Here is an 18,368-nt window from a genome sequence, read left to right as displayed (position 1 = left end):
TGTCATCTGCCCCATGAGGCTTGGCCCCTCGCGAGGGTCTTGAGTGTTGGTTAATGAAGACAGGCCGTAATGGGCCACTGGTTGAGCCATGCAGCACGCCGCAGGCAGGCAAGTCTGGGGACCCCTATTCCCAGAACGCCGACAATAGCCCCCGGGCCCAAGGAGTGCTCAGTCTTGGCTGAGCGGCGAAGCCAAAGGGCAAGTGTGGAGCACTGCAGGCCCCCACAGCCTGCGGCCTTGGTCGACGCATGGCAACTAATTGGACGTGGGCGTCACCGCTTCCCCATGTGCCCCAATATCCGCCTGGCTAGGCGGCCACGGTGCTCTACATAGTTATATGCTCCTCACTGGCAAGCGTGCTTCCTATTCTCCTTTCTTCCTTGAGTCCCTGCTTCCGCTTCCAATCTGACTTGAGCTCTGCCCTCTCCATTGCCATGCGCCAACTAGCAAGGAGAAGGGGTAGAAGCATCTGTCCTCAACCGGTCCGCCCCTGACAATCGAGCCCGCCGTCGGTCGGTCGCTGGTGCTCAACCTGGAGGCCACGGGCAAGGTCTGCCCTGCGCTAGCTTCCAACTTCAACGAGTGCGGAAAGATGATGGCTTGGCATGCGTCCCCCGCCTCCATTGACAGGACAGTCACTAAGGTTCGGTTCTTCATCGAGGCCTTATGGGCTGGCCTGGTTCCCCCTTTCTCCGCCTTCTATAATGCAGTGCTTTCCCATTATCAGATCCATATGATGCATCTTGATCCCCAATCCATTACCCTACTTGCCATCTTCGCCTTTGTTTGCGAAGCCATGGTGGTCATTGCTCCTTTCGTCGCCCTCTTGCGCCACTTCTTCTCGCTGTGCCTGACCGACCCCTTGCAGTGCTTGGGGTGTGTGAGCTTCCAGGCCGTGGCAAAGACAGCTGTCTCGGGGATTGATTTTGACCTCCCGCCATCCACGAGCGGGTTCCGGACGCGGTGGCTGTATGTGGATGTCGGAGTGCTCGGCCCTCTGCTCTCGCCTCCATCATTGCCTGTTGTCCCCAATCCCGTCTGGGGCCACGAGAGACTCATGAGACCTCGGCTCTCCTTCGTCTGGTTCCAACTGAAGAGGTTGAGAGATCTTGGCGTGACTACGCCCTTGGTGGTGAAGGGGTTCCTCCAGTGTCCCATTGCTCCTCTCCAGTGCCATTCCTGGCTGATGTGGGCCCTGACCGGCGACCAGGACCGCATGAGGCTTCAGGAGACGGAACTTGCACCCGAAGCACTGAGGATGGTGCTTGAGGTCTTAACTGGGGACCCCTCGCCAGACGCTATGCCGCAGCAGGGGAGCCTCTTGTATCTCTGCTCGAACAGTGTCGAGTTCGTGGGACAGCTGCCTTCCTTTGACGAGTGGGGGCTGCGCCCGGTTGGCCTTATGGGTCCTTGCGAGAATCATGTCGCCATGGCTCCCCTCCTCGCCGCTAGCAACGGTATTGCCCCAAGAGTGGACTCAGGGGGGTGAGCATCGCTTGAGGCTGGAGGCTCGGGTGTCGAGGCGCCGATGCCGCATGGGGTTCCCAAAGTGTCATCCTCCGGAGCTCGTGAGGCTCGCTCTAGGACGGTCGTTGAGGGGGAGATGCAGCCCGTGGCTCTCGAAGCCGGGGCTCTTGAGGCCTCGGCAAGCCATCGGGAGGTGGTGCCTGATTGCTCTTCCCAGCTTGGCGCTCAGGAGGTTGACCGCCTGGGTGCTTCTCCATCCGCGCCATGCGCTAGTCCTCACATCCAGTGCCTAGGTCGGTTCCGCGTGGACTTCGCCGCACTCCTTAAGAGGAAGGAGTCCTCGAGCTGCAATGGTCGCACGTTCTAGTCGTTGAAGCACAAAAAGTACATCGCCATAGACGAGCAAGTACCTCACCCTTGTAATTCCCCAATTGTTGCTTCCCTTCCTGACCACGGCTCTTCAAGATTGCTCCTGCCAAGCCCGCGGAGTCCCCCAAGGAGCAACCTCCTCCGGCCTTGCCTTCATTGCTGGCCTTGAGCATCCCAAGCCTGCATGCCGTCCCTAATGCGGGGTCAGTTGGAGGAGTAAGCCTGCCTGCAAGGTGTCTTGAGCCCGTGCCCTTGCCGCCTCTGCTTCACTACCCTTCCTAGAGAGCAGTCAACCTGCCCAGGGATCCTCCTCTGGTCGTGGACGGTGAATGGTTGGCGTCAATCCCTGGCTCCTCTTCGGGGAATGAGCCTTCGCTGGTCCGGGTCCGTTGCGAGGCCCGACCAGCGATCGTGGGGGCGCCAGCCCCCGGCCCCCCTGCCGAGAGGGGGCGAACCGCTTCAGGGCCCGCCATCACCTCCAGCGACGGAGGATGACATCAGCAGCGTGCTCAAGCTTGCGCGTGAATGAAGCATCATCCGCCACGAGTTCCTCCGGAAGGCGATGGATGCGATTGGCCAGCTTGGTGGAGAGCTTGCAGATGTGGATGCGCGCCTTGAAGCTGAGGGCCTACGGCTGATTGAGGAGCGACACAAGCTGAAGGTGGCCATCAACCTCGCGCACCACCACCGCGAGCTTGACAATGCGAAGGCCGAGGCGTCCCTTGCGACCTCGCGAGAGGCCTGCTCCCGGGCTCTGGAGGAGGCTCGGGAAGCAGATTATCGTTGCGAGATCGCAGATAAGCGCACGTGGGAGCTCCAAGCCTAGAACGCCTCCCAGGAGAAGCAAGTGGAGCTATGTCAGGCCGCCCTTGCATCGCTGAAGGGGAAGCCTGTCGAGGAGGAGGAGCTCTGTAGGCATGAGGAAGCGCTTACGCTGGAGGCCGCTGAGCGCAATCTTGATCTTGAGCGGTTGGAGACGAGTGAGCGTCAGGTTACCCAGGCGGAGGATGATGTTGGCGCGCGCGAGGCTCGAGTCCAGGAAGAGGTCAACCGCCGCATGGCAGAAGCTCGTGCAGATCTTGTGAGTAGGTATGACCAGAAGCTGAAGCTGGTTGAAGCCGAGGCTGCAAGTAGGACTGCCGCCCTTAGGTCCAAGATGACTGAAGCGGAGCGGCGCGTGGAAGTTGCCGTTGCCGCCTTGGTCTCGGCGCAGGCCGAGCTGACCTCCGCCCGCACCGAGTTGCTTCTTCTTCAATAGTGGGTTGATGACACCGAGTCCATTGCACAGCATAACAAAGAGGAAGTGCTTCAACGGCAGACGCTAGAGCACATGCACGGCCCCATGCTCTAGGAACTCTGGAACATGGCCAACACGGCCCTGGGCAATATTTGTGATGAGGACGCCCCGCATCCTCTCGTGACCAACTATGCCAGTCATCTCCGCTTCTTTACTGATGTGGTGACACGCCTGGAGAACCGCTCTGAGAGAGCTCGCCAACTTGTCGAGGAGAGGAGCCGCAACCTGCTTGGGCATGCATTTTCCCGCGTCTTCAGCCATCTTCAAACCACCGATCCCCACTTCAACTTCGACGCCGTTGTCGCCCCGGTGACGGAGGCCATCCGGGGCAACCTGGCGTGGTGGGTGGAGGACAACATGGACGCGCTTGTTAGGGCCTTTGCTTCCGACAATGACGGGGTGGTAGTCACGGCGGATGGTGGCGACGTGGTCAATGGTGGTGACGGTGGCGTCAATGATGGTGATGGTGATGCCAGTGACAACGACGGCGGCGCCAGCGATGCTTCTGGAGGCGACCAGGAGGATGCGGTGATCGATATGTCTAACTGACCCCGTGTTTCTCCACTGTTTATCCTGCATACAAAATCTCGGGCGCGGCCCCAAAGGTTGTAAGAGCATTTTGGGAGGGGAAACCCCTCATGTATAAAGATTGCCGCCTGTATGCTTTTAAGAACGATACTGGACATGTGCCTCCATGACCCTACGGTCCTGGGGCGAGCTTGTTGCTGTAGTTTACCTTTAGCCGGGACGGGTCCCGAACTAGCTCGTGAGGTCGTGAGCCCCTGACGATCCCCTAAGGGACCTGCCGGCTCGGTCGAGAGGGCTTCGCGAGAGGAAGTGCCGACTGTAGTATGGCATGCGCACAACGTATATGCGCTTTGCCCAGCCCCGCCCGCGAGGGGCTCGCGAGGGGGAGGCAGCTGGTGCGAACTCCAAATTGGGCAGAAATCAGAACACAAGAGATCACACGAGCGAGAAAAGACACCCCCCCCCCCCGCACACACAAATGTAAATTCAACTTCAACTTAAATCCAAAGCAAGGAAGCTCAATCATAGAAAGAGAGGCAAAAAAGCAAAAGGCCACGTCCGGCACCTAGTCTAGTCTTCGACGTCTTCTCACCAGCGTGAAGCTAAGTGCTTCCACTGGGCATGGGAGGGAGCCCCCGAGGCCTAAGGGCGGCTCTCCGGAGACTCCAGGGCGTGTACATCCCCACTCATTATTAGGTGAGAGTGTCACGGGCGGCGAGCTTCACAAGCACTGGGCCTTCTTCACAGGCACCGGTCCTTGCTTCATATCATAAGACAAGGGCCCCGCCTTGCGCCCCCCTCGACCACCATTAACGGCGGCCGAAGACCAAGGACGACGCCAATGGGGCAAAGGGGACGCCAGCGGCACCATCAACGACCATGGGTCCTGTGCCAGGGGTAGGCTTTTGCAGCACCTCTCTGGCAGAGGGCCTACCTCCGGGGGATGCCTTGCTCCGTACACTGTGGGAGGGGCCTCGCTCCTGGCCCCTCTCCTGCAGCCCCAATGCGCTCCTCCGGGCGGAAGGGAGGCTGCCGAGCTGGGGCAGCGATCCGCTGCTGTGACCTGAACCTCCTACGACCCATGGTTAGCATAAGTTTGTTGCTGAGGAATTAGCGGTACCCGGTAGCTGCTGCTGCCAGCGCGGTTGGTGAGGCTTCCTTGGGGCTCCTAAAAAGGCTCAACTTCTGGCGTCTCTTCCTCCCAGCCTGACCCGAGGAACGAGCCAGGGTCATCTTCCAGCACGTACTCTTGATCCACCATGCGGGGAACGTAAGCCTCCGAGGCCGCTGCCTTGAAGACTTTGCCGTAGTGCCCCACGCTCCATGTGGCCTGGCCCAACGCGCCATCCTGAGGATGGTGGGGCGGCGGCCCGCCTGGGCCGTAGGCGGCGATGTGCATGTCCTCGTTCATCGGAGGTGGTGCTGGTGCAGCCTGACATCTGGCGCCGATGGTTGAGCTGGTGTCGACAATGCCTTGGGGTTGCCTAAGGGCGCGCTGGCGCGGAGAGGCCTGTCGCGTCTTCCTACCGAGGCCCGGGGTGGAAGATGGGAACAGAAGGGTCGTGCCCCCAAGGCTGCGACATCCAGGAGCTCGGCAATGCGCTCCAGCAGCGCGTCCCGACCGCTCTCCATCAACCTGCATCGCAGCAGCTCCCGAGCCACGGTGAGTGCGGCCCTCATGTTTGCTTTGTCCCGTTGAGTGTGCGTCGCCGTGGCCGCGGCGTGACTTGAGGCCCTTGCAGCTGCCCGCACCTGCCGTGGAGTAAGGGAGGGCGGCGCGAGACCGTGCCACCCTCGCCCCGCAGCATTCCATGGTGCACGAGCTGCCTGAGGCGCAGGGTTTAGGTCACCTTGGGCAGGCGGCGTGGCATGAGCTGGCCATGCCGCCCAGCGGTCGGCTTTGGTCGTCGGGTCGCCGGACATGGATGCGATGAAGAAGTGGAACGCAGATCGGCAGAGGGGAGACTCCGGCGCATCCCTACCAGGCGCGCCAAATGTCGGATATCGGGTTCCGAGAAAACCCTTAAGGTTCGAACACTGGGTGCGCACGAAGGTCTCCTCCTACCGAATCTTGCTCTCAGCCTCGCCGTGATCCCTAAGCTAGGTCGATGAACTCAAAGCACAAGAGACACAAGATTTATATAGGTTCGGGCCATCGTTGTGGTGTAATACCCTACTCCTGTGTGTGGTGGTGGATTGCCTCTTGGTCTGATGATGAACAGTACAGAGGAAGAACAACCTCGCGAGGAGAGGTGTTCTTGGGCTGGTGTGGTGTTCTACTTGGGTAGGGTTCAATCTGTCTCTAGATGAGATGCCTTCCTACTGTGGTGGCTAGCTAAATTTATAGAGGCCCTGGTCCTCTTCCCAAATATTGAGCGGGAAGGGATCCAACAACGGCCATTTTGAAAGGGGACAACTAGTACAAGCTATCCTGACTAAAGGTGGTGTTTGCCTGCCAAAGGTGCTGGTGATGACACTGTGTTGGGCTCCACGGTGACCTCCGTCCTGCCGTCCTGCTGGTCTTGGTCTTGTTGCACCGATATGGAAACCTTTGCCTGATGCCTCGGTACTCCGCGCCTGCGCTTGCCCCCTTTGCACGAAAGAGGAAACGAGGACACTACGTGGGCTGGTGCCTGTCTGGTCTCGATCATCATGGCTTGCGTGATGGGAACCTCGCAAGGTACCCCTTGCCTTGATCTCTCCGCCTCCTCGCGAGCCTGCCTGGTGAGGCCACTCCTAAGGAGGCCTTGTGTCGTCTGCCCCGTGAGGCTTGGCCCCTCGTGAGGGTCTTGAGTGTTGGTTGATGAAGACAGGCCATACTGGGCCACCGGTTGAGCCACGCAGCAGGCCGCAGGCAGGCAAGTCTGGGGACCCCCGTTCCCAGAACGCCGACAGTGATCTCCTGGTTAATTGGATAATTGAGTCCGAGAAATAGAGAATGTGAACCAAGGCTGTTTACCCGACTCCAACTCAAAAATCCCAAAGGCCCCAACAAGCTGGTATCCTGCTCATAGACATAACAACCATTGTTCGGATACTCACGTATTTCATGGTGCTTGTACACAGTGGGGTCTTTGCAATATAACTTTTCCGACTCATGTGTGCGAATGATCATCAGTCTTTTGTCGTCGTATGATCGAGTGAGGAACCAGTTGTGCTTCCCTATTTTTGGCAAAGGTGGTGTGATTACAAAGGGCAATAACTATAGGGACACTGCATCATATGAAAAAGGAGAGGTATTGTTAATGTAAGATCAGTATTGTTCAGATTATGAGTAGGATAATGCAAGAAAAAACACTGATATGTCCTTGTTGGAATTGAGAGGAAAATACAGGGAAATGTATACTGGGTTCGAAATTATAGAAGTGCCATGCATGGTTATACTCATGTTATCTCGCAATCGATTCTTCATAGGAAACTACCATATCATGCTTGTTATGTAATCATGTTTTGTCGTCACAAACAAATTCTTCTAGGAAACTAATAGACCATGCATTGCTATATACTCATGTTCTGTGGGCAAATTTTTTATGAGGATATTATTCTAGCCATTGATTGCTGAAGGGCAAATATAGGTATGTATACACGGTAAGCATTACATGATTTCACTACTTCCAAATATAGAGTTCTCCATATGCACATTTACTTCCCTAATGTATGGTTAGATGAAACCAACAGTGTGATGCATGTTTCTACGTCATGAAAATGAGGAAACTAACATGGCCATTGATACACACTCATATTTAGTAGTATATAGATTACTATAAAATAAGGAGAATATCCATATATTCCTAACCCTTTGATTATTCAGGGGTACAAATTGGCTGTAATAACATGGTCACAATCGCATGAATTAACTCATTCAAAATATAGCTGATTTATGGCGTCGTGCCATAGTTCTAATCAAATTCTGCTCAAACAAGGATATGCCAATCATCACAAAAAGTTCAAACAATGTCATGGAGTTATCATTAACATCAGACGGAAACAACTTACACGCGCCGTCCCAACAATACGTAGTGCCATCTTCTTTGTCGATCGCATAGATGATGCCACTGTGAATAGAATCACAGAAGTGTGTATCAGCTTTGATGATCCACTACGAGGTGAGCTGTCTGCAGCTAAAGAAAGCACCAGCAGAAAGATAGATGAGTCCGCGGTCGAACAAGGCAATTAGCTTGAAGTCTGCGTAATCCGCATCTCGTGTGGGCACTTGGCAGATTACAATCTTCTGCAAAACAAGGTATGTCCAACTGACGATGTAATCTAGATGACTTGGACCGCGACGGTAAAACCCTATATAATCCAACGTAGGAAGTATAATCTCATGGGAGGTGTGGAAGTTCACGAGCACCAACTTTTTCTGTCTTCTCTGACGATAGCCATCCAGTGGGAGTTCATGCCAACCCAGTACATACCTGCCAAGAAGTTTCGGGCGATGGTGATCAGATCAAAGTCAAGGGAAATGATGTATGGCAACCCACTACATACCTGCAAAGAAGTCTCGGCTAATGGAGGTCGGATTGAAGTCGAGGGACATCATGTACGCCTCCGTATCATGGTGAGGAAATCTCGCAAGACTAGATAGCAGCAAGCAGGGTGTCTTGAAAATCTTAGGCTTCACTTTGACGATGGCCGTGTGCATGTCCCTCGAGCATGCAGCTAGCCGCACGACACTCAACATATCCATACACGAACAATAGAGGTCGAGGATGTCACTGGGGAGATTGCTCCAATCGCGTCTCATATGGATGCTGTGAGGTTTGGAAGGTGGGGTTTTGGGGGGCTTGATTTATGGGGGAGAAGGCACTCGGTGCTGGAGCGGCTAGCGAGGGAATAGTGGTATTGGGGGAGGCAAGCGAGGCGAGGGTACGTGGGGGCACAGTGAGATGATGAAGAGTCACAACAAAAAAAGACACATCCGTGACATTGTGGGCCGAACGAAATTTTTTCTGTCATACTTATGACACTTCTATGATGATAATTGTGACAAAACCCAGTATCATCATAGATGTGGTGGCCTCCTACTTCTGTGAGAAAAAATCAAGACAGAAAATGGGCTTTTCTTCCTGGGCGGGCCGGAGATGCAACTACATGACATACTTTGGGTCGTCCATCACGGAAAAAATCATGGTAGAAGCGAAGGCGAGGAAAATTTCGGGGTGTTCCCGGTTACGGTGGGTGGTCGGGGCCGAGCGATGCGCGTTTCTCTCGTACACATATGCGCGTATGTGCGAGGCGTTGGGATCTAACTGAACCCGAGCGAGGCGTTGGGCTCTAACTGAACCCGAGCGATTGCACTGCAGGCTACGCGTTACTGAACCCGAGCGATCGATCGATGGCTGTTAACTGAATCCGATCGAGCGATTCCTTCACTACTTCTGCTAACTGAAGTCGATCGATGCTGCCTCTGGTTGAACAGTGAGCATTGCTGGGGGGGGGTTGGATGAACAGTGAGCGGTGGGGGTGGATGAACAGGACCCTGTGGTGTTGCCTCTGGATGAACAGGTCTACGATCAATCGAGCCGGTTGAGGTTGGATGAACAGGACCCCGTGGAGGGCTGGATGAACAGGACGACCCCGTGGAGGGCTGGATGAACAGTAGACGGTGGAGGGGTGGATGGACAGTAGCCCGTGGAGGTGTGGTTGAACAGGAGCCCGTGGAGAGGGGTGGTTGAACAGTAGCCGGTGGAGTAGCGCGTGGTGGAGGCTGGATGAACAGGAGCCCGTGGATGAACAGTCGCATATGGAGGCTGGAGGAAGTCGACGGTGGATGAACAGTAGCCCGTGGAGGCTGGAGGATGTCGACGGTGGAGATGAACAATATCCCGTGGAGTCCCATTTTGCGGTGCGCCACACCCCTCCCGATGAACAGGACCCCCATTTCGACCGTAGCGCTCCAACACAAGTCTGTTTTGTCCGTTTTGCGGTACGCCACACCCCTCCCGATCAACAGGACCCCGTTTCGACCGTAGGAGGTCCAACACAAGTCCGTTTCCTCCGTTTTGTGGTACGCCAGACCCCTCCCGATGAACAGGATCCCGTTTCGAACACGGCCGGTCAAACACAAGGCCGTTTCCTCCATTCTGCGGTACGCCAGGCCTCGTTTCCATCAGCTGTTCCGTCCAAGCCCTCCCGATGAACATGATGACGCATTCCGTTCCGACCCAGCCGGTTGGCTCCCCATGAACACGCCGACGACGCTGTTTCTCCGTTCTGACCCAGCCATGTACACGAGCCCTGGCCGTACGTATGCGCGAGTAGGCGTTCGAGACCCCGCCCGTATGTACATATGTGGCCGTATTTTCTTTCTTGCACACTGGCCGTTGTACGTACGTGTACATGCTACATGCGCGCCTCTACTATGACACGTACGCGCCTCTACATCGACCAGTATGTACGTACACGTTTGCGACCAGAATGACAATGCTACATACGCTTCGACCAGGTGGGTCCCGACTGTCAGGCACTTCCTTGCGTGCGAAGATGTAGCTAGTGGGTCCCAACAGTCAGGGGGGCAAATCGTTTTTTTGCCCGGACGCACTTCCTTGCGTGCGAAGATGTAGCTGGTGGGTCCTAGCAGTCAAGGGGGAAACATTTTTTTGCGAAATACGGTGGCCCGTCCGGTGGGTCCCTGCTGTCAGGTGGAGGAATCATTATTTTCCGCGTAATAAGGAGGCACTTCCTTGCGGCTGCCGTGGACCCAGCTGTTAGCCTCACCATGTACAGTACTCTTCCGATGGAAGTTGGTCATTGACCACATTAACCACACGACGCCGAGAGCACCACGACGGTGGACGAGGGCGAGGCCTAGGAAGGGGACGACATGGAGCCGAGGAAGACTCGACAGTGGAAGCTCGCACGAAGAGGAGTACGAGGGTTCACTGGTTCATCTACGGTGTGAGGCTACCATCGCCGCGGAATAACATGGGGTGTGGGTGAGTAGAGGATGGTCTGGCCAGCAGTGGGAGTAGTAGGGGCGGTGAGGCCTCTGCGGCATCATAGCCGCAACGGGAGGCAGGAGCACGCAGCACGACCGACGCTGGTTTGGGCAGCTGGAGCAGGAAGACCAGAGGTTGAAGAAGCACTACGGTCGTTGGATGGACATCCTACGGTCACTAGAGCTAGAATCGTTCATATTGACTAAGTTGACAAAGCCCTCCGTCCCCGTCAACTTAGTTGACCCACAAGTCAGCCCCCCACTATGGTGGGTCCCAGCTAGCAGGGGGGTATTCATTTTTTTGTTCGTAATAAGGAGGCACTTCCTTGCGTGCAAAGATATAGCTGGTGGGTCCGACCTGTCAGCGGGGGAACATTTTTTTCATGAAATACACAGACCCTTTCGGTGGGTCCCAGCTGTCAGGTGGAGGAACCATTATTTTGTGTGTAATAAGGAGGCATTTCCTTGTGTGCGGCCATGGACCCAGCTGTCAGCCTCTCCACGTACAGTCCACGTCCGATGGATGTCGTTCGTTGACCATGTTGACCAGGCCGCGCCGAGAGCACCATGGTGGTGGATGACGGTGAGGCCTAGGAAGGGAATGACACAGAGCCAGGGAAGACTCGGCAATGGTTTCCCACGCGGTGGGGAGTACGAGGGTTTACTGCTCCGACTGCCGTCGGCGAAGAATAACAGGAGGTGTGGGTGAGTAGAGGAATGGCCTGGCCAGCAATGAAGTAGGGTGGGGCGGTGCGGCAGCACAGCCGACCATGGGAGGCGGGAGCAGGAAGTCCCACCGGCGCTGGTTTGGGCGGCTAGAGCAAGAAGATCAGATATTGAAGAAGCAACACGACCGTTGGATTAACATCCAACGGCCACTGCTGCTAGAATCGTTTGTGGACCAAGTTGACAAAGCCTTTCGTACACGTCAACCTAGTAGACCCACAAGTCAGCCTCCAAATCTGTCCCAAACAGCATACAACCTGAAATTTCTAGCCAGATTCAAATTAATTTAAAAACTAAACATACCTTAATTTAAATTCAATGAAATTTTACCCGCACAAAAACAATGAAATTTAAAATATCAAAATCGGAAAGAAAAAAGTTTTTGGAACTAATTGCCTGTTTGCTGTATTTTTTCATTTTATAGCCCATTTATTATTACTTACAGCCCATTTCATATTCTCCTCGTCTTGAAAGATTTCCGGCCCAGCAGGGCGTAGAAAAGCAAGTAGGCCTACGTTGGTTATTCTGCAAAAACCAAAATAGCTGGCTAGCCATTTTTAGAAAGGAAAAAAACAAACTGGGCTGGTCATGTGCTAAACATATAAAAGCCTAGGCTAGATGGGCCAGAGGTCCCGCACAACCCAGTCGATACCCTTCTCCGTCCCAAAAAACCAAAATTACTGCGCGTGCTACTGGGTCCCTACTGTCTTCCTAACCATGTACAGTCATCTCCTTATTCCTCTCGGTTGTTGAGTGCTGACCATGTTGACAACACCGGAGGTCAGCGCTGCGGCGAGTGGACCAAGGCGGAGGATGATGGTGAGGCCTCAGATGGGAACACACAGGAGCCGGGGAAGATGCACAGATTTTAGGGTGCGATGTGGCCACGATGCGTGCGCGGCAGCACAGCCAGCCATAGGAGGTGGGAGCAGGCGGTCCCGTCGGTGCTAGTTTGGCTTTGGCGGCTCGAGGAAGAAGAGACTGAAGAAACATGACAGACGTTGAATGTCAATCCAACATTCAAGGTTGGCACAATCGTTTGTTGACTAAGCCGACACCAAGTAGCATACTTTTTTATATATAGGAAGAAAAGAAAAACTGGGCTCGTTCGCCTGATAACATTCCCGAAACTGCGATCGTTTGATCTTGTGTCGCAACTAAAACTGCGAGGATAATGCGTTCGTCTGCCGTCCTCCTCCTAGGGAACGTTCGCCACATAAGTGACTAGCACCCTTGGTTTTCAACCAAGAGGTCTTGTGTTCGAGTCCCATGAACTCTCAATTTTGTCCTCCTTCCTTCCTCACAAAAAGGGGAAAGAAATTCAAAGACTTGAGAAGGCATACAGAACAAGCTAGTGTACCAGTAAAGAGACATTGCTGAGTTTTAGAAAAAAGAGAGATGTGCTCCTATAGCTGGTTCGAATCCAAACCTAGACTATGACTATATATGGTGCTATGCTACTCTGCAAGTAATGAAGCTGACATATCCAACGTTTGCTTCTCCTCTTCTCTACTTACTCTGCCTAGCATCAGAAGCTCTGGCTGCAGCAACCATGTCCACTGGCTGCTCGTCCACCTGTTCTTCAGCAGGCAACAACCAGATATGCGCCAAGTCACCACCCGTACCATCGCCTGTGGGTCTCATCACACCCCTGCCGGCACGCGCACCGCAACCGATTGCTCATTGCAACCCGCTGCCATTGGTGTGGTTCCACTGCTGCAAATCACGCAGAGTCATCCATCACGTCTCAACCACAATCCTCAACCCTTGCCGAGTCTTCTACAAATGCCCGAATCATGGGTAATAATATGTTTAAGTGTTGTTCTGCTGCGTTCAGTTGCTGATTTTTTTAATAGTTTGGTTGATGATCTTCCAATTTGATTCATGCAGAAAAGGGAAGATTCATGTGATTTTTATTTCTGGGAAGTTGCCGATGTGGGGGAATGCAACTACGCTGATTATTTGGTTAGCCGAGGAATCCCAATACCAGCAGGTTGGGGTGTTGAACAAGTAACTAAAGGAATGGCAGAAGAGGAAGATGTAGAGCAGAAAGTTAAAGATGCAGTTCTTCTGATCATGGCCAAGCAATAGCTGCTGAACGGCCTTGTCAACAATGAGGATATGAAAGAGCTTGTGAATATAATGGGAAAAATTGATGTACTCTGTAGGATGATTGTCTCTTTATTTGCAGTGTATGTAGCACTCGTGATGTATTCAGTGTCTATGACATGAGAACTTTGCTGAAACTAGTAATGAATGAAACCTGCGTAGCAGGCTGGGCATAGTGTTGTGAACATCTAATGATTTCTATTAACGGAAATCAGGGGGTATCCCCTTTTGCTCATAAATAAATAAGTAGCAGAGGCCCTTTTGGCAATAAATAAATAAATTAGCAGAGGCCATGTCGGGTCAGCTTTGTTCTCATTCGAAGAAGTCGAGCAAATTGCAGTCTAACAGCAAACTATGTCATCAAATTCAAGTTTCACAGCCAAATATGAGTACAACTAAACAACAGCGTCATCATGTTTTAGTCATCATACAATCACCAAACACAAATCAGCATACATAACAAGTGATGTTCTCACAGCAAAATACTAAAAAATCATGTTCATCAGGTTTCAGTTGTCATAGCAAACACAATTTCACATTGTAGATAAAAAACGTCTTCTGACAGGCAAATACGACAAAAGCAATGTAATCATCATCCGCAGCAGCAGCGTCAACATCTTCGCCATGTGTATCCGTCTGAATTGTAATTCCCCATGGTGTCATCTTCTTCTTCGTCCTCAACATCCTCGAACGTTGGCTTCTTCTTGATCAACTCTTGGATGTCCACAGCACAACAAGAAATCTTTTCGCCGGCATCATTGACGTGATGGTTCTCAAAGATATTAGGAACATCTGTGTTATCTTGTACATCAGGAGCAGTGTAAGCACCATCTTGTTGTGCAACTTCATTAAACAAATTCCTCTACTCAAATCTTTGCAATACTCTCCAGTCATCGCTGCGTGCAAATGTGTCTTCCAAGAAAAATATATGTGTTGCTTGATTTGCCAAAATAAAAGGCTCGTTGGTCTGGTATGCTGCCTTGACATTGATGCATTTGAAATAATCATCAGCTCTGGGTTTTGCGATCCTGGAAAACAGGTTATACCAACGCCAGCACAATAGAACCACACACCGATGATCCTCGAAAATGGAGATATACTGCAACTGAACAATGTCTGTTATGTTAGCATACATTTCAGTTGTCTCTTTGTCATCCGTATCCATGCTCATGATGGCACAGTTTTGTGTCTTCCTGCCTTCATCTCGTACAAAGGTGTTGTAGCGCACATCTCCAACAACGCAAGATTTATAATGTCTTACCCGAGTATCAGGACCCATTGCTAGTGAGTAAAGGGCATCATCAGCTGCCTGCTCATCCTCCCGCATCTTCTTAACCTATGGTTAGAAAATAGACAAGCTGATCATCTTATGTACTCAATATATTAAAAAAACTAACAGTGCAATTCAAAAGCTTACATGGCTCTTGAACCATTTCGCAAATCCTGCCATAACCAGTTTGTCAATGTTTCTTGGATTTTGCGGCAGTAACTCCTTTGTAGATGCTGCACAACATAGTGATCGCGTCAAACATCTAAATATATAAGAATGTGCTGCAAGTTTAGTAGATTACGATGTATAAGCTGCAGTACTTAGCACTTACTTGATATAAGGTAGTATCTCAGGATAGTTATTCAACACATACCAAACCATTTTTTCCAAAGCTTTAGGTTTGTCTTCTTGTCGACTCTTCCCTGTAACTCGAATAGAATAATCGAAAACATTGAGCCCAGGATTGTCTTCACCCACCTCTTTGCTAAGGTGATCAGCTATTTCAATGTATTTTAAGCAGAATGTCAAGGCTTCTGTAGCAATGTAGGCCTCAGCAATGGAACCCTAGGGTCTAGCTCTGTTCCTAACATAGCCCTTGAAAGTGCCTAGCCGCCTTTCAATAGGGTACATCCAGCCATATTGTACTGGACCTCTAAGTAGTGCCTCATCAGGTAGATGAAATGCCAAATGCACCATCACATCAAAGAAGGCTGGAGGATATATCTTCTCAAGGTCGCATAGGATACTTGGTATCTTGTCTCTAAGACGCTCCAAAGCATTTATCCTGATATTTCTACTGCAGAGTTCCCTGAAGAATTGTCCCAACTCTGCAACTGCTCTGTATAAGCCAGGGCAGCCCAATCCTCTAAGGATAACAGGTAAAACCCTTTGAAGTAGGACGTGGCAGTCATGAGTTTTCAACCCTTGTACCTTGTTTCCATCTGCACTGACTCTCCTTTCAGGGTTGGAAGCAAATCCATGTGGGAATCTCACATGCGACAGGACCTCGCAGAATTCTTTTCTTTTTACCTTGTCCAAGACGTATACAGCTGATGCCATATCTCGTGGTTTACCTTCATCTTGCACCTGCAAATCCTGTCTGATACCCAGGTGTGTCAAATCAATCCTAGATTTTAAGGTATCTTTCATCTTGCCTTCAATATTAAGAAGTGTGCCAATAATGCTGTCACATATATTTTTCTCGATGTGCATCACATCAAGATTATGCCGCAGATCTAAATCTTTCCAGTACTCCAAGTCCCACAAAGTGGACCTGCGGGTAAACAATAATCTCTCTTCTGCCCTGCCACGCTTCCTTTTCCCGCTACCATTACCAGGATGGTTTCCTGGTGTAATATGCCTGACCTTCTCTAATTCCACTTGCAACTCATCGGCGGTGAGCCTCTTTGGCGCATCACGGTTTTCATGCTTTGCATTGAACACATGTATTCGGTATTTTCTAGGATGCGGCTTGTCCTTGGCAAGGAAACAAAAGTGTCCAATGTAACAGATCTTGCTAAGTATTGCGTATGATAGTGGATTCCTATCAGAGCGAACACATTCATTGTAACCATGTGTCATTCTCCCTGACATAGTGCCCAAAGCCGGATAATCATGGATGCACAAAATTATAATAGCACGCAGAAAGAAATAAGCTGGTGGGCTGCTATATAGGTCTCGAGTGAGAACACCCCTCCATAGCTGTTGAAGTTCCACCACAAGAGGCTCCATGAACAAATCAAAATCCTTTCCAAGACTTTTTGGACCTGGGATCAGCAAGGCCATCATGTAGTTTGATTCTTTTGTGCAGACATTTGGAGGCATGTTGTAAGGGATAACAAGCACTGGCCACATGCTATATGTGGCGCTCTGGTGGCCAAATGGGTTAAATCCATCTAAAGCTAAGCCAAGTCTAATGTTTCTCAGGTCAGCAACAAAATTTTTGTGTTTCTGATTGAAGCTTTTCCACTCACTACCATGAGATGGATGGCTCATTACATTCTGATCTCTATACTCCTGGTTCCTAGAATGCCATAGTACTTCCTCTCTTGTTTCAGTATCATGAAACAACCTCTACAATCTTGGTATAATTGGAAAATGTCTCAGAACAATATGAGGAATCCTCTTCACAGCATCGCCATCTTTCCACCTTGATGATTTGCATTTCGGGCATTCACTTAAGTTGGCATAATCCTTCCGGAACAAAACACAATTATTCTTACAAACATGGATCATATCATATCCAATTCCATCTACACGAAGGAAATTCTTCATTTTACTGTAGGTGTGTGGCAGCTCAGACGCATCTGGGAGAGATTTGCGGAAAGCATCCAACATCGCATCGAATGATTTGTTGGTCATCCCTTAGATGTCTTCACCTGAAGAAAGGTGACCATAGCTGAGAATACTGACAGCTTATTTCCTGGGGTGACAACCACATTGCATTGTTCCAACATGCAGGCCCACTGTTTTTCTTCTGCAGGTGAAAGTTCACCGAATGCATGAGCGTTTCGTAGCATTCTTTCAATGTTAGTCAAACTCACTGGCTCCGCCACCACCACCTCGTCCTCATCTTCCACCTGAGCATCAAGAAAATCAAGATGGTGATCTGCTGCTTCCACATAGTCAATAACATTGATGTTCACAGTTTCACCATGATGAACCCACCTAGTATATGTGACCGACATCCCATACAAGTTTAGATGATTTTGCACAGTTGACTGGGGTCTTGTAACTGAATTCATGAAACTGCTACACGGGCAGAGCACATCTGATTTCGGACCATCGTACTCAGCTTTGATAAAGTTCATGAATTTTTCAACCCCCTCGACATATGCAGCAAAGAATCTTTGAGCAGAAGTTATCCAAGTCATGTCCATCTGTTAGACATATAAATTAGTTCTTCTACTAGATATTACAGGAAAAACATATATGTTTTTTTATGAAGTCTGGAAAAAAATACCTAGGTCGATGTCTAAAGCTATGGCAAGATATTTGGACGAGCAGATCTAAGTAACGAAATATATGTAAAGCTAATTCAGCAAACAGATTTGAGTGCTAAATTATGGCAGGCTGTTTCAGCAGTCAGTGAGGCCGAGCACACAGCCATCGAACTATCGAAGGCCATCGCAGCAACAAAGATCGAGTATAAAACGGTGTACAGCTATTTCACCTAACAGATTGGCTACTAGACCATGGAAATCTATGTCACAATAAATATATGGCAGGACATTTTAGCAACTAATCAGCCTTGGCATGCCATCTCAGCTAAGCAGATTGAGTGCAGAACAGGGCAAGGAAGCTTCTTAAGTAGAGCATATTGACTATAAACTACTTCGGCAAACAGTGAGATTAACAACGTCTATCAGCTCACATTCAGCGCTACACCGACATGCACGGGGCCTCAGTCTAGAATGCGCGTACTGTGGGAGAATCTGGCCGCCGTGCGTCTCCACACGAACATCGCCAGCAGCGGTGGTGCTGACCATCGTGCGCCTCCACAAGAACATGACCAGCGATGGCGGCACGGCTAGAGGACGACAGTCTACGAGAGCGTACTGTGGGAGCGAGAGGATTGTCGTGCGCCCCCGCGATGAACTGCAGCGCCGACGTATCGGCGCGGTGGGGAGGGCGGCATTGGCGGAGCGAATGGAGTGGAGGGG

Source organism: Triticum dicoccoides, chromosome 7B, assembly GCF_002162155.2.
Source record: "Triticum dicoccoides isolate Atlit2015 ecotype Zavitan chromosome 7B, WEW_v2.0, whole genome shotgun sequence".
NCBI lineage: Eukaryota > Viridiplantae > Streptophyta > Magnoliopsida > Poales > Poaceae > Triticum > Triticum dicoccoides.
Note: the sequence above shows the minus strand (reverse complement) of the source record.